The sequence below is a fragment of the Tupaia chinensis genome, unplaced genomic scaffold (genome assembly GCF_000334495.1).
Source record: "Tupaia chinensis unplaced genomic scaffold, TupChi_1.0 Scaffold144952_1, whole genome shotgun sequence".
In the NCBI taxonomy this organism is placed as follows: domain Eukaryota; kingdom Metazoa; phylum Chordata; class Mammalia; order Scandentia; family Tupaiidae; genus Tupaia; species Tupaia belangeri.
This window is the reverse complement of record NW_006204812.1, coordinates 1,986,094-2,004,200: the sequence shown is the minus strand read 5'-3', so window position 1 is coordinate 2,004,200 and position 18,107 is coordinate 1,986,094.

Genomic DNA, 18,107 nt, shown 5'->3' with positions numbered 1-18,107 from the left:
TTGCACCCCAATCCTGCTTTTGATGACTAATACCTTCCTTCCGCCAGGAGAATTCAAGGACTCAGCTGCTAATGACACTATTTGTGGAGCGTGTTTTGTGCAAGGTGATAAACTGGGCTCTGCCAGGGACACTTTCTGCACCAACTCTGACCCAGAAAGGCAATAAAGTACCCTTCCCAGAAGTCTTGATTCTACTAAGAAAAAGCCAATCACTTTGTTATGGTAATTGCTTTTGACCTGCTCTTCTGAGAGGCCACTGGTAGGTACAATGGAGTTCACTTAAGCAAAGCTTTCTTATAAGAGATCAGTAATAATTAAGGCAGGAGTGTGGAGAGAGGAAGCAATCATGGAGAAGTCTCATCTTAAAGCATGGAAAATGTCAAGTTGGATTCACTCTGTGTAAAGGTCAGCCCTAACATGCCAACCTTTTAAAATTTCATTTGAAGGACTGTGTTTAAAATACCATGCTACAAATTTGCTAAAAAACTATTCAGTCTGGGAAAATCTTTTATATAGCCACAGAAGACAGAGACACCATATCAGAGTGCAAAATATATATATATATATATAAATTCCCAGGAAAACAAATAAAAGAGCACACAAAACTTTTAAATATTCAGGACTCTGGTAGAAGGAAAGCAAGCAAACAACAACAAGTAAAACCTCAATAATCTTGGAATCAGAAAACTTGTTTCCTAGTTTCAGTTTGCTATCTGCCTGCTGATATTCAGTAAATAAAGACATTTCACCTTTCTCTAATATGGACTAATACTTGGCTTATATACTGTACATGAGTTCTTTATAAAACAAAATGAAATAGTTTAAGTAAAATGTTTCAAGAAATTATTAATCACTCCACAAATATTAGAGATTGTTTTGATACCTTAATATAAGCAGAAATGTGTTATTTCAAGAATAATCAATGTTACAACCACACTACCTGCCAATTTGAAATAAAACAAATCTGTTCTTGAGCAAGGTCCTCAGAGATGAGCCCAAACTGGTAGCATAGGAGAGCCATTTAACTAAAGGCTATGCAAAACTCAAATAATAATAACAATAAAAATCACCCTTTTTTGTTGTTTTTTGTTTTTTGTTTAGTTTTGTTTTTTAATTTGACTAGAGAGAAAGTGAGAGAGCAAGCCACCAGGTCCAGGACTCATACCATGGCAAGACATGTGGGCGTCTAACATCTTAACTACCATATCACCTGCCAACCCCCATAATCAGTTTTTTGTTTTGTTTTGTTTTCTTTTCTTTTAAGAGAGATTTTTTTGCTGCAGGGCACATGCACTCACCAGAGAGACAGTGAGACAGGAAGTGAGAAGTCACCCCCCAGGGTGAATAGCCACACCCCAATCCCTTCTCCATTCACCTCTCTGGAATTAGGGCACGCGCACACGTGGCTGGCATGAGTTTTAAGGCATTGGGTCTGGGACTTGAACTGTGGCCGACTATGTGGGAAGTCCAGCAATGTAACCATTATGCTACCTGCTGGTCCCCGTAATCAATTTTTTTTTTTTTTAAAATAGGGTCTTAGGTGGCCAGACGATGGAGTAGTAGTAAAACCTGGTGCTCTGTGAGGCTGATACATCAGAGAAGGTTCCAGGTGTGCATCTGGAGACCTCCCTGAGTATACCAGGCATGTGTGTACCTGTGATCTGGGGCTGGTTGAGTCTGGGGGTGGGTCATAGCACCAAGACACTGTTGGGAGCACCTCTCTACCTGTCCCTCAGTCTTTGTCTCTCTCTCACACTCATGGAAGAAAGAAATAAACTTTATAGGGTTTTAAAGGTTATCTAGTTAGGGAACGAACACACTTACTGAACATCTGCTATGTGAAGGTATTCTCAAAGCTTCAAGAAAATCAGATATATATCATATATGTATGTGTATACATATAGACCAGCAGGTGGCATGATAGTTATGTCATTGGACTGCCATGTAGTTGACTACAGTTCAAGTCCTGGACCCGGCAACTTAAAACTCATACCAGTCATGTGTGTGTGTGTGCCCAAGATCCCAAGAAGAGAATGGGAGATGGAACTGCAGTGTCACTATCTCCTCGGGGTTAGGGGGTGATTTCTCGCTTTGCTTCTCTGTCTCTGTCTCTCCAGTGAGCCCACACAGCCTATAGCAAAAATTTCTCTCTCAAAAAACAAAGAAATGTTTATGTATGTATATGTGTGTGTGTGTGTGTGTGTGTGTGTGTGTGTGTGTGTGTGTATACACACACACATAAGTATCCCATGGGCCAGCAGGTGACATGGTGTTTAGGGTGCTGGACTCTCACATGGCTGACCACGGTTTGAATCCCAGGCCCAGTGACTTGAAACTTACACCAGGCATGTGTGCATATGTGCCCAGAATCCTGAGAGGAGAATGGAGGAGAAAGGATTGTGGCTTGGCCATCTCCCCTGGGGGTGATTTCTCACTTTCTATCTCTATTTCTATCTCTGGTGAATACATGCACCCTATAGCAAAAATCTCTCTTAAACACACACACACACACACAGAGAAATAAAAAACAGCATCCTAAACCTTAAAAAGATTAGAATTCAGTCACATAGTATTAAACAGTAAGTAAAAGGCCAAGGTAGGATGTGAAGAATACAGAAGTATGGACAAATAAGAAATGGGTCATTTAAGAGAAAGCGAAAGGGGGGGGGGGTCAGCAGATGATGTAATGGTTACGTTACTGGTCTCCCACAGAGTCAACCACTGTTTGAGTCCTAGATCTGGCAGCTTAAACTTCATGCCCTGTGTTCATACATGCATGTGTGCCCAAAATACCAAGAAGATAAAGGAGAGGGGGGTTGTGTGCCCAAAATACCAAGAAGATAAAGGAGGAGGGGGTTGTGGTGTGGTCATTCCCTCTGGGGGCTGATTTCTCGCTTTGTCTCTCTGTCTTTTCAGCAGTACATGCACCCTATAGCAAAAATATCTACCTTAAAAAAGACAGAGAGAGAGGAGAGAGAGAAAGGAGGGATCCCCATGGATATAACATTTAGGAAAATATTACGTTGTTGGAAAAGTCATAATGTATTTTTCTGTTTTTCTATGCGAGAACATGTCATGATTTTTCTGATGACCCAATATCATTGAAGGAAAGGAGGCATACTGGACAGTAAAAAAACATCTTGGTAATGGGACCAGCATATGGCGTAATGGTTACATCACTAGACTCCCATGTAGTTGACCATGGTTCAAGTCCAAGGCCTAGCAACTTAAAACTCATGCTGGACACGTGTGCATGAGTGCCCAAGATCCTGAGAGGAGAATGGAGGAGAAGGAACGCAGTGTGGCCATCTCCCTTGGGGTATGATTTCTTGCTTTCTGTCTCTCTTTCTTTCTCTGTCTCTCTGACAAGCACACGTGACCTATAGCAAGAAATCTCTCTCTAAAAAAAAACAAATCTTGGTAACAATTTTGTGTCTATAAAATAAAGCAAATGCATAAATATCTTGGGTGGAGTGGAGGTTGGAAGGCATAAAGATGAGGAAAGGGGGGGAGAGAGACAGACACTTTAGCTCTGATCCAAAGGTATTGCATTTTAAATTCTCCTCTGTCACTAAGTCATTGTCCAGAGTACCAATGTTGACTCTCTTGTCAGACTGAAACAAAGGGGATTTTAGCAAATTAGCCAAGCCTAGGAGAAACCTTAATGGGAGATAATTGCTGCATGTTCTGCTTTATCTGAAACAGGGAAAAAAGATAAAGAGATAAAGACTGAAGTGCAAACGCACCTATATACACATATCCAAAGGCATGTAGGTATTAATAGATCTATAGTATCTGTAGGCAAAAGGGGGTGGGGAAACTTGATGAGAGATGAAGTGCAAAAAGATATCAGAGTAGAATTTAGAGTTGCAAAATGGATGCCTTTTTAGAAGGCAGAACGAAAGAAAATGATCAGACTGAAATTAGCTGGATTGGAACAATGCTTTCTAAAAAGTGACCTGCTCTGTGAAGGGAAGATGTACCCCTTCAAGACGAGACAATCAGCTTTTGTGTGCCATGTCAGTGTAAAAGCCGCTTCCAGCCGGGAGGAGCACAGCCCAGCACTTGCTTTTGAGAGGAGATGGTAAGATGACAGAACGATGAACTTTAATGGGCTATCAGATATTTTTAAATAGCATTTTCCATTTTAAATGTGGATCCAAATCCAGTGCTTACAGAATGAGGACTAAAAGCTTCAGTTCCAACCAGCAAGGCCTTCCCCAGTATCTGCACCGAAAGCTCTCTGACAAGAATACACTTGATTTCCAACCTGCAAGAGACTTGTTATTCCATTTAGGGAAATGACATCCTGATGACCTAAAATTACCCTTGCAGTTTCTACAGACTGTAGCTTCTCCAATGATTGTACAGAAAAACTTTGCTAAGTTTTTTTAGAGGCTCTTCCCTGGCAGGGCAAAATTGGGGGTTCATGCTCTCCCAAGCTCCTTTGTTAAAGGTGAATTGAATGTCTTCAACATGGTACCTACAGCCACCAGAGCTGATGATTCATTCCTTCTGGAATAGTTTGTGAATGCTTACTATGTGCCAGCCTCTGTAATAGAAGCTGGTCATAAAAATATTAACATTCCAGTGCCTTCCTTCAAGATCTTACCTCTTTGTGAAGAGTCAAGTAAACAATTAATTACAATCCAGTAGAGAGTTGGCCAGCTATAACTGCATTCCTGAAAAGTTGTTTGACTTTGCCTTCCTATCCCCATTTTTGTGATCCACTCCCCAGCACTGCAGCCTGGCTCATGCCCTTGCTTGATACTGATTCTCCAGATCCCAGGACTACTCAGCCTTTCAACCTGGTAGCCAGCTCAATCTTCATGATACCCATTTTTCAACAGTCTTTGTCACTTTCCACCACCCACTGTTTTTCTCAACTGTCTCTTTCACTGGTGCCCAGGACTATGCAATATCTTGATTTTTCTGCTTACAAACTTGACAATGCCTTCTAAATTTTCTGGAGTAGTTTTTTCCATTAGTTGGTCCCCAGTTGAGGCTACATAGAATTTTATTCGATTCTCTTTAAATGTGCTCTTCGTATATAATTTCATCTCTCAGGCTCACAAGCAAAACATAACCTCCAAATCACTCTCATATAGAATCCATTGTCAAATCTGCCCATGAGATTTTGGAAATGCCTTCCAGCTTCCATTCAGGATGGCAAACAGAGCCCACATATTTAACTGCACTATAGTAAATTTCCATTTATATTCACAATGTTATATAAAATACATTTGTAGTTTAGAAAACTACATCAATGTGACCAAATAAGAAAGGATGCCATTCACATACTCAATATTGTGAGGACCTTATTCCAAAATACAAATACATGGCTTGAATTACTAGGCAGAAAAATTACTTACAAGCCTAAGAGTCTAGGAATGGGAAGGCAATCCCTCAAATCTCTGAAACACACAATACCAAGGATCAGAGAGAGGGGGAACACCTGGGCAACCGAGAGAACCCAAATCCCGATATGAATGACTTCAGGAAGGACATCAGGGATATTCAGGCTTAGACTCACTTCAGAGCTCTTTGACCATAGGCAATCTCACACATAATGCCAAGGAAAATGCTAAGATCTCTTCAACAAGTCACTTGGCTACTCTGCTTTTATCTCTACTTTTATTTTGCCAGATAAGGACACAAGCTGTAAGGGAGGAGTAGAAAGGAAGCTACCGTCAAGAAGATTTCACTCTTCTGACATGGGTTCATTTCTCTGCATTTGTGGGAGTTTATTATTTGTATTTATTGTTGCAGGCCCAACCTTTCTGGGACTTGGTCTTTATTCACCAGGTGATCCAAATGTCCATGTTGAAAGGCTGTTGCAGAAAGACTTCTTCCTTATTTGGTATAGCACAGAGCAGGCTCTGTGCACCTTTGTCCACAGTCTAATCCAATCGCATTTCTGAAAGATTAAACTTGATCTCATTGCCTCAACTCTTTTCTTACATCCTCTTTTGCCTACTTGGCTTATCAGTAGCATGAGAGCAACTAAAGGCAGCAATATAAAGGAACCAACCTTGCTGCTTTGAAAATTTATTACATTGTTTAGAAAATGTAATAAATTCAAAGACTTCTGTTTAGAAAGTAATTATGACTTGTGTTTCTCAGGGCAAAGAGAGAAGAGCAGAAAGAATGATATGGAAAAGCTCATTTTAGTTCACCCCTTCCAAGATGAAATGGCTTTAAATGTAATATACAAGCGCAGAGTATAAGATAGAAAACGTTCTCCATGTTATTTACCTATCCCTATGGAGGATCCAGAATGGGGATCAGCAGCTTCAGAAGGATATCTCTATGGGAGTGATTTTTCAGAATCTGTCAGCCTCACTCAGCCTTCAGGGTGCCAGTTAATGCATTTTGGCAGGAAAGAGAGTTGACCTTGATTAAAAGGAATCCTTTACGTAGGGAGGTTTTAGGGAGTAATGCATGGAGAAATAAACTAATACCCATGACTTCCCTGATATGGAATTCTGGCCTGATGCTCCATCTGATTCCATGTAATAATAGGGCATTTCTTACAATGTCATTCATACATTAGGACTAGAAAAAAAAATCATTCAAAGACTAAAACCCCATGCTGAGAAGCCAATTTTTGTAACAATAGCTAACAATGAATATTCTTGAAATTTCTTTTGTAATCAAAGGACAAGGATTGTCAGAGCAGATATCACTGTATTAAGGCCAGACTAAATGTCTGGTCAGGACTTCTCTGTTATGGATAAAACCACTAATAAAAGCAGCTCTAAGATATTTTTGTGAAAGCTTCAGAAAGAACACTAATTAACCCAGACGGGGAATCTTCCAACGATGTATTCCTTCTGTTGAAGAATATCCTGTATTGGCATTTTTGTGAATCGTTCTTGACATTTTGCCAGTTCTGCTGTCAGCTTTCAAGGGATACAGAAATAGTGAGTGGATTTTTAAAAGCAAAATCTATAAAACAAAGTCTGATTACAAAACTACTGGCTGCCTTAAAAACAAAACAAAACACAGAGATGATCATTAAAAAACAAAACTTCTGGCAAAGCCTCCTGTGGTGAAATTGCTTAATCCGGTGTGGTAGGACTATGTCTGAAAGAGCTAGCTTGGATTAAAATAGGATGTTCTTCAGGTTGCAGGACTAAAAGCATTTTGGGTTATCAAATGGTTACTGATGAGCAGGCAGTCATGCATAGGTACACACATTCACGCAGTGGGTATTCACTCAACACCTATTACGTGCCTGACACTACTGACCATCCTTAAGAGATATTGTTACAACTTTTTAATAAAGTACTAGTAATTGTTCTAAAAAGATGTAATTGCTAGTGGTTCATTTTATTCTATTAGCAAGTGAACTCTTTTTAAAAAAATATAAATAGAGGGGCCGGCATGGGGTGTGGCAGTTAAGGCACTGGACTTGCACATGATTGACTATACTTTAAGTCCTGGGCCTAGTGGCTTCCTTTCTCACTTTCCCTTTTCTCTCTCTCTCTGATTGGTTTTAAAAAATATAAAAATAATAAATAAGATTAAATAAAAATAATTATTCAATAAGTATATAAAAAGTATGTGCAAGCTCACTATTTTAAAAAAGTAGAATATATCAACTTTTAAAGTGAAAGTGAAATCTATTTTTTTTTTTTAAGGTTTTTGCCATAGGGTAAAACCAGAGTGAAATAAACACAGTGAGAGGGAAAGTGAGAAATCACTCCAAGGGGGATGGTCACACTACAATCCCCTCCCCACCCCCATTCTGGAATTTGGGGCATGCACGCACATGTGCCTGGCATGATTTTCAAGCTGCCAGGCCTGAGACTCAAACAGCGGTCAGCCATGTGAGAGTCCAGTGTTGTAACCCCTGTACTACCTGCTGGCACAAAAGTATAGTCTTTATTCACTAGTCCCTAACACTCAGAGCCCCAGCCTTCACTTTCTGTGGAAACTCTATTCATGAAACATGGTTTAAAGCATATTCTTCTCAAGTATTATTGTGACTTGGCATTTGATAATGACTTTCAAAAACTATATGGTCTTTACCCTATTCCCCAACAAAACGGAGAAATAAGGGAAAGGTTTTTTCCATCCTTACTTTCTATCCTTTTTTCCTTCTCCCTCTTACTTTTCCTATTCATTTTTAAATCACATCCATAGGCCAATACAAGAGAGACACAGGTTTTCAGACCATCAGGAAATCAATTAAAGAGGCAACTTTTGACTAAGAATTGAAGGGCTGAGCCAGAATACAGGACATGGCCTGCTTCTTTGTAGCTTAGAAAGCAGTGTCATTGAGAAGCTACTACATAAAAGAGGGACACAAAATTTGACATTAGAGAAGATTCTTACTCAGTCAATGACAAACTGGAAAAGTCGATCCATGCTTTAAACTTTACCTTTATATTTGGATTCCATGTTTATTTTTTGTAAAACCACCCAACAAACAAAATACAAAACAAAACAGCCCAATACTCACCTGCCACATGCTACAAAACATGGATCTGAGAGAATTTATGAGCAAAGGCAGGATGTGTACTTTAAATATGTTTATATAGCATTTGGAATCCTCAGAAAGCAGGGCCTGAATAAATAAAACACTGCCACTAAGAATATTTCATGAAGCTCTATAAAGCTCTATAACCATTCTACTCTTATCCAACTTGCTCCAGTCTTATAGGGGTGCACTGGCCTTGCTGCTGCCCTCTTATTGATAACTCCTGCAGGTGGACAAGATATGAGACGTCAGGCAAGAGTGGGGATTCCACTGCTAAGGCACTCAGCCCTGTGCACAACCCCCTAAACTGGTATTATACAGAACATTGCTGGAGAAAAATGAATCCCGGGCAGAGTCTTTGTCAGCAGGAGGTTTGACGGAGAGAGAGCGATAAAGAGAGTTCTCGTCCACATCGTATTTCTTTCCCTGCCTCTGTAATAGCCAAAAGAATACTGAAAATGACTGGCTGAGTAAATTGCTTTTGGAACAAATGTGCTCCCTCCCACAACTCTCCTCCTTCTTCCTTTTGGTCTCTTACTCTCTCCCCTCCCTCCGTGCTCCCTCCTATCCCCCTACAAGCATGAAAAGCTCTCTTTTCTCTTTCAGATAATACATATCTACTGACAATGTTTTGGGAAAAATGTATCTATATAATTTTTCCCTAACAATTCAGAAGGTAGCCTCCAGCTTTCCAGGTCATGAAGCACTTGTAATCTAGGACAGAAACACTGTCCGTCTTCACATTCACACATCCTAGCCAGCAAGTCACTGACCAGATAACACGGCCTATCTAAGGCTCTTTCCACAAGCATTAGCCTGAAGCCTTTTAGCTGGTAAATTACAATCCTGTACAGAATAGATACTTCAGTCTCAGGCTAGGTACATTTCACAGAATGAAGCTGTAAGCTTTGTTACCGCAGTGTGCTCTGGCAATCAAGCCACCTCCAGGTCCCTCTTACTTCCAGCCTGGGTTCTCCTCTGTAAAGCTTGCTCTTGATCTCTTTGAACATCTTTCCTCTCAGCCGCATGGATCCTGTAATCCAAACTTTCATGAGCTTGGCTCTACGGTGGTTAAAATTATACGGAGACACACCTTTATCTAGAAGTTAGTGCTATGAACTTTCTCTCCACTAGGGAAAAAAATAGGACTTACAAAGCCGGTGTCTGCCAGATTAATGAGCACAGTCTCTTCTGTTTTCTGACACCAACAATCAATTGCCCCACTCTCCAGACACTAAGGGTGCAAAAACTGAATTCAATGCTGACACTGCCTGCCTAGAGTGAGTGTCAGATCCCACGAATTAAGAGCTCAGTCCCACAAGACTGCTCCCACTTCAGTGCCAGTCCCAAGACCAGCATGTTTCCTCTATTTCTGACCAACTGGCTTTAGATTCCTGTAATCCACTTCCCCAATATTATATTCTAGAATCACTTTTAGAAATCAGAAAAAAGATTTTACTTATCTCACTGCCATATTACTAAGGATGCACTTCGGGGACGTCAAATGTAAGTGAGGCAGAGGGCAATGTATGGGAGGAGGACACGTGGAGCTTCTATGTCCCTTCCGGGTACGTCACACAACAGTACCTCAACTCATAAGCTCTCCAAATCGCATTACTTCTAGTTTTTATGAACATGTCATTGAATAACCATAATTGATTAAGTTATTGATATTAGTGATTGATTTTGATCTCTGGAAGTTCTTTCCCCTGAGGTCATTGGGTGAGACTGAAAATTCCAAGCTTCTAACCAAAGTGTGGCCTTCTTGTGACCAGGCCCCATCTTGCAGATGTCTAGGGGACTCCAGTCACTAGTCCATCTCATTATTATACAAGAGACATCGCTCCAGAGAGCCCAAGGGTTTTAGGAACTATGTACCAAGAAATGGGGACAAGACCAAATGCATTTTTCTATAGGAAACAGTATAATTTATAAAGCAGAGTGTCTGCCAAGTTAATGAATACAGAAATCCACAAAATGAGGGTATCATTATGTGTGTTCCCACCTCTTCTCTACTCACATACACAAATGTCCCTCAAACATCCTCACCCAAGAATTAACTCAAGACCTTCTAATCTACCTCATCTGAGACTCAGTCTTCTGGAATCCCTTACCATAACTGTCATTCGATGTCACTGAAACAGATCAAATTCACTTTCCATGCTATTCTTTGGCTCCCAATGCCTGCAACTCTACTTACACTATGTGTGTTAGATTATCTACAAGTGATAACCTAACTTAGGAGACTAAAAACCTACTTTGGATGTATGCCTTTGTAATGAATAGCTGAATTATAGCCAATCACAGCATCCATGCCTTGGTTAGTCACAACTAACCATTCAAACAGTGTTTAAATAAGGCAAATGTGAAGCTGTAACTAATCCAGTTGTTTTTCTACCCACTTTCTTTTCCCTGTTCATAAATGATGTCCAAACATGTAGCAGCCCTAGAGTTCCTCAGAACCATTTCTGAGGGCTGCCCGATTTGTGAATTGTTCTTTGCTCAGTTAAACTCTATTAAATTAAATTCATCTAGTTTTCTTTTAAGACATGTTACCAGATAGACAAGTTACCATATACAGTCATAATTTACTTAACGAGAATAAACTAAATCCTACAAGTCTGATTTTTTTTACCTAGATTTATTAATAAAATCTATACAAGAATGTGATTCTATAACTTTGGGATTCTTGGCCTGAACAAAAGAAGAACAAAGATACATAAAAACTTCAGGGGTAGAAGACAAATAGAAGAAATTATCTTGATTCTAATTATTACTTAAAACAAAGAAATAAGTTAATGAATATAACAATACATGAAAGAAATTCAGAAAACCCTTGGACAGGGACCCATGAAATCAGCTCACTTTCAGCCATGACCAAGATATAAGGCCAGATGGTCTTCTCTGTTCATATGTTTTAGAAACTAGTACTTGTTACCCTTCAAGACTATTTTAATATCATATATTTTTTCCGCTGTGAATAGTCAGAAAATATTCAGTCACTTTTTCTAAAAAACAGAGGCACATAGTGTCCTATTTACATGACCATGAATCCAATTTTCTACACCAACCCTAACCCCAATTCCACTTATTTTTCCAAGATATCAATCCCTTAACCAAATTCCACTCTTCCTAGTAACAGATTAGAATCTTCTACGGGATTATGAGATTGAAATTATGTGTTTCATAAATACTTGTTTGAATCGAGCTATAAAACTAGTAATGTTGGGCCTGCAGGTAACATGGAGGTTAAAGTGGTTAGATTCCACATAGCCGACTGCTTGGTTCTAATCCTAGAATGGGCAGCTTGAAAAACACTTCAGGTACGTGTGTGTGTGTGTGTGTGTGTGTGTGTGCCTGAAATCCTGATAGGAGAATTGGGGAAGAAGGGATTGTGGCTTTGCCATTCCCACTGGGGGTGATTTCTTGCTTTCTCTATAACTCTCTGTCTCTTTCTGGCAAGCACATGTGCCCTGTAGCATAAAATAAATAAATAAATAAATAAATAATAAAAATAAACAGTGTAGTAATGTTTTCTTTGAGAAAGCATTTATTGTAATTTTCTTTCATGAGCTTGAGACCACTGATGCTTTCTATTTCTTCTTTAATCTATGTTTGTTACTTATACTTTTCTAGGAACTTATTCCCTGCATAAATGCTCTGAATTTGTTAGCATATCATTACCTTAATCTGTACCACATCCGTCGTCATGGTCTATTTATTGTATCCAACAAAAATGTTTTTTTTTTTTTAGGAGTTTCTATTTTCTTTTATATGCCAGAGTATGTGTATATGAGCATTAGAAAGAGAGAAATAGAGAAAAAGAGAGAGAGAATCCCCAATCAGGGCCTGCTCATGCTGTAACCCTGCTTCATCCAGTTCTTCACTATGCTAAGATCTGGGCAGGTGTGTACACGCATGGTATGTTTTTCAAAGTAGCAGAGTTGGGACTAAAACCCCAGTCAGCAATGGGGGCTCTGGTTTCCTCTGCATATTACCTGACTGCTGTGCTACAAGGCAGGCTCTCCTTTTCTTATTAATTCATAAAAATTAAATTGTCCATTTTATCTTTTAAAAAAATAGTCTTTTTAATTCTCTCTCCATTATATCTTTGTTTTACTCTATTAATTTTTTCTACTGCCATTTTTTTTTTAATTCAAGTCTGTGTTCACTTAGCATGATTGGTAGAATTCTAAAAATGGCTTCCAAAGCTCCATTACTTAATCCCCAGAATTTGTGAGTTTAGTGAGACAGCTCTCCTATAATTATGTTAAGTTAAATATGATATGAAGATTATCTGAACAGGTATAATTTTATAAGCCCTTTTTAAAAGTAGAATTTTCTATATCTAGTAGAAGAGATAGAGATTGAAAAGATGAGGGGGCTTGACATGCCATTGCTAGGACTGAAAGTCAAGTCAAATGTGTTCATATGACTGAGTTCTGAATTCTGGCCATGAGAGTAAAAACAATGAGAACCTTAAAAGACAAAGTGCTTGTCCTAGCTTCTCATTCCTACATATTCTTATTGGTGAGATGTAGTGAAGACTTAAATAACCTTGGACAACATATATTGAGAATAACAGAGTCCACAACCATTTCTAAACCATTCCTAGAACACTGTGGGAGGGAGATAAAGTTCCTGTTTTTTTTAAGACACTGGGGTCTCTTGATCACAGCAGCTTGGCATAAGCCCTAATCATTACAACATAATAAGAAATTGCTCATTTAGCCTTCTACATTTTTTAAAAATTTTAATTTATATATTTATATTCATTCACTGTACATCATTACAATATACAAAATGAGATTTTTCCATCCAGAATACACTGTATATTGGCTCAATCAAGCACATCAACATACGTGTAATCGTCAACAAATAATTTTTACATTTGTTTCCTGTATATTTTGCTTTTTTATCCCATCCTTAATTCCCTATCTCTCATCCTCTGCCATATCCCACCCTTTCTTTTCAAATATTATATTGCTGGGTCTCCTCACCTCTCTGAAGCATTCCATTTTTATTCTATATTGTCAAATCTGTTATCCAGTTTGCTAATTCCTTCTTCTGCTATGTCTAAGTGAATGTTTAATCTGTACATTGAATGTATCATTTTATAATAATCAACATAGTTTGAGATTGTAGAGTTCTTTTACAAATACACTCTTGCTGACTTTAATAGTATCTGTCCATTAATATCTTTAATTGTCTCTTACATTTCTTTAAAATATCAAGAATATTGATCATTGCAAATTGATCATCTCTGATGCCCTCTGTACTGTGTTATTTCTGCTATCTCTTGCATGTGGTTAGTTTTATAAATTTGTTTAATAACTTTGCATTGCATAATCTTTGGTCCTTAATACTCTATATGTGGGAGTAAATTCACATAAAATCTTGGTTTAAAATAGGTTACATCAGTGAGGATAATAATGTCCTTTGATTAATGCCTAGAACACTACTGATTTAGAGTCACTTAAACTACATTTTTGGGGGGATATGCGTAGGGAAGCACATAAAGTTGTAAATTTTAAACCTTAGAACTCCAATGGAGAAATACTGTGGTTTAAAATTCTCATTAGATTGATTTTTTAAAAAAATATTATTTAGACATAGTGCCAAGAGGTATTCAAGTCCACACAGCTCACACTGCAAGGTTCATCCATAGTTTAATTTTTCTCAATACATCAGTTTTCAATACAGCTAGACTACATAACTATTTCAACTTCTTTTTGTTAGGTCATCAATAATGAAGAGAATTCCCAGAGAAATATCAGTTCTTGTTTACTCCTCCTGATTTGGGGTTTCTTACATGACTCTAAAACATTTATTTACTTTTCTACCACCTCAAAAACTTGAAAAATATGATACACACATAGATATATGTAATATATAAATACCTACATATACTTATATATAAACACCTAAAAACTGACAGTCATGTGTATGCCCACATGTGCACATGCACGCACATACACACATATATATAAAATTTAGGTATGACTTACCCAAATATTCTTTCTTGTTCAACTGAACTTCCATACCTCCAGATAAGTGTAAGTTTTCTCCAGAGCATGTAAAATTATGTTAAATTATCTTTAAATATACGTGTGTGCGCATGTGCGCATTTTTCTTTTTGGTTATTTTCCATCTCCCTCTCTTTAAAATGTAACTTCCTGAAACAAGAGATGTGTTGGTCCTTACTATTGCTATATCTATAGTGCCTATAACAATGCCTGACACATAGAAAATACTCAATAAAAATTCCCTGAATAAATTATGATACACACACATACATATATACATAGTTTGCACACATACATGTGTATGTGTGTGCATGTGTACTGTACCTATACAATTTGAAATAGTTCTTTTGCTGTTATTTTTAAAACTAATTTATCATATAACATTGCAATTTTATTATGTAATAAATATAATACTAAAGTTAACAACAGATCACAAAAATTAAGGATTTTATTCTGCTGAGTGATGAAAAGGTAAATGGGAGTCTTTTGGACAAAATTGGTTATTAGCATGACAGAATTGCAGACAAATACATACTTTTAAAGTCCTGAGTTATTGTAATATATATAGTCCCTAAACGTTAACCTTAATTTCAGGTTGTCATTCAGGTTTGCATCCTTAACGCACCATTTCTCTGGTGGGTTTGAAAGGTGCTGTATTAGAGATTGTCACTGGGAGGCCTGAGGCACCTGAAGTCACTGTACTATGACTGACATGAGCAGCTAGCAGTCCCTCATAGCCTCTGCCAGCATGCCTTTATCCTGAGTAAAGGGAGTAGATTAGATAATTGAATGGTTGAGCAAGAATTCATGTACGTGTATTTGATGGAAGCAAATACATGTGTTCAAGAATGCAAATTTGAGGGTGAACTGTGTTCACTGTGGGAAGAACACTAGAATTGGGGTCAGAGACTTGAGTTTTTATAGCTCTTACAAGGTATTTCACTTAACCCTTCTGAACCTCAGTCAATTTATCTGTAAAATAAAAAGATATTGTAGTAAATTTCCCTTCCAATTATATAATCTATTATCAGATATTCCTCACACTTGTAGGCCTCTCTGAAGATCAAACAAAAATCTTAGAATAAGTTATTCCTCTCCTGTGGAATTTTGTATAAGGTGAGCCTTTGCTGGTACTTACATGAATTTTAAGTGTATGATGTTTGTCCTCAAGTGTTTCCACAAAGTAGTTGATAATATAACCAAAAATAGTTATACACAGAAAAAAAAAACCATATATATCTTATATCTTATTCTATCACCTATGGGAAGAAAAACTAGGGAACCCTTAGAAATATTTATGGTTACTAAGCATGGTCTCTAACCTAGCCTGGGTCTCTTAGACTATAGGATGATACTTCCTAGTTAGAGCTTCTATTCATTAAACTTATGTTTTCTAAATCTCATGCCCTCTTGTTTTATACTATAGCTTACCTTTAGTCAGAGTCTACTATTTTTCTCCCCTTTCTTTTCCTTGCTAGTAATGTCCAGTCTATAACATCTACCCACCAGTAGAGAATAGAAGTGCAATGATATCCTTAGCATAGCAATCTTAGCCTACCAAATAACTATGCCAATACATCAGCCCTAACCTCTACTCCTTTAAAGTAGAATACTGGTAGAGAAGATAGAAATAATCATTTCAGAAATATTGGGTTGTCAGAAAAATCATGACACACTTTTTTTTTTTTTGGAGAGAGATTTTCGTTACAGGGTGTGTGTACTCACCAGAGAGACAGTCAGAGAAACAGAAAGCAAGAAATCATCCCCCCAGGAGAGAAAGCCATACCGCAGTCTCTTCTCTTCCATTCTCCATTTGGAATTTTGGGCATGAATGCACATGTGCCCAGTGTGAGTTTCAAGCCACTGCATCCAGGACTACATGGGAGTCCAGTGACATAACCATTATGCCGCCTGCTGGTTCTGCTCATGATGCATTTTTGCATAGAAAAACACATCATGACTTCTCTGACCACTCAATAAAAGAAGGGAAATCAATATTGACCTCATAAACATTAAAAAAGATAATAATGAGGACAGATGGTGACACAGTGGTAATGTAATTGATCCCACGTGGAATAAGTCCTGGGTTCACCTTCCACAAACTCCCTAAACATATTGGATGTATCTGAACTTGCTTGAGACTAGAGATGGACTACAGCTTAAAGGCCCTTTTAGGGAGTCTCACTCTCTCTATTTGTCCCTCTCTCTCATGGGAAAAAGAAAAACAATAAAATACTCTGAACAACTCTATGCCCAAACATTTGATTATTAACTTCAGTGAAATCAAACAATTCCTTAAAAGACATAAACTTCAAGAACACAACAGTTCTGCCTCTTGAACTGGACTGGATGAGGCAAGTGGCACGTGGTCAACCTCAACACATTAGCTGATGAGAATAAGATTTTGTGGGGGTATGATGTCTAGTAGAGCTGAAGCCCACATGCAACCACAGTTTAAGTTTCCAGTCCAGTTGGCCTGGAACACAAAGGGAATTCACATGAGGCCACAAAATCTGATGGGCTGGAAGAAGGCTATTAGGTAAGATCAGACCCTGTGGTGAGTTCTTCCATCCATCCATCTCTTTCTCTCTCTCTATCTCTCTCTCTCTCTCCCTCCCTCCCTCCCTCTCCCCTATTATTCTCAAGTACATGGGCACTTTATCAAAATAAAGGACAATTTTTTTTTTTTAAGTGAACTTAGTTTTCTGGTTACACATTTTTCACTTGTCATCTACCATGTTGGTTCAGGTTGCTTTTTCATCATCTTCCTCTAATGTGAGTGAACTGTGTTGTGTGTATCCTTAGCTATTACTGAAGGTCCTGCCATAAGGAGATTGCTGGCTCAGACCCAAGATGCCATCCATAGCCTCATTCCAACAACCCAGTCTCCCCCATTATCTCAATGCTATAAATAATAAATCCTTCTACCACATGGCCAAACTTACTAAGCAATATGTTTCTTGGATCCCTCTTTGGGAATCATAATTTCCAACCAGATCAATTTTTGTCTTTCTCTTTGTCCTCCTTTCTGAGTTTCCTTTCTACTGGCTATCATGACAATCTCTGGATAATGTCTATGTAATAGCACAATAATCTCTTTTTTTAATCTATAGAAAAATAGAAATTTTTTTAAAGTTTAATTTTTTGGTCAATTGGATGTATGTCAATGTAGTTGCTATAATTTAGATGCCTCCCCAGAATTCATCTGTTGGGACTTGGGTACATTGTAACAATGTTAAGTGAAAATTAATCCCTCTATAGAATACCAGAGTAGGGCCTTTGGATGTGATGGCCTCATTAGGGTGGGCCCTGTGATTGAGTTCTAGTGGGCATATAAGAGGGGAAGAGAGACCAAAATAAACAGAAACAAGCACTGCTCTGTTCAGGATCCTGCCTTCCTACAAGTTATAGCCTTACCAAAAGTAGGCTCTGGACCTGAGACCTCCAAACTGGGAGCTGAATAAACATTTATTTGTTTATAAATCACCCGGTCTAAGATATTTCTGTTAGCAATGTAGTAATGGACTAAGACTGTGGTCAAGATGTACACATAATTGGAATCAGACCTGGCTTAGATACCTGGTGCTACCCCCTAT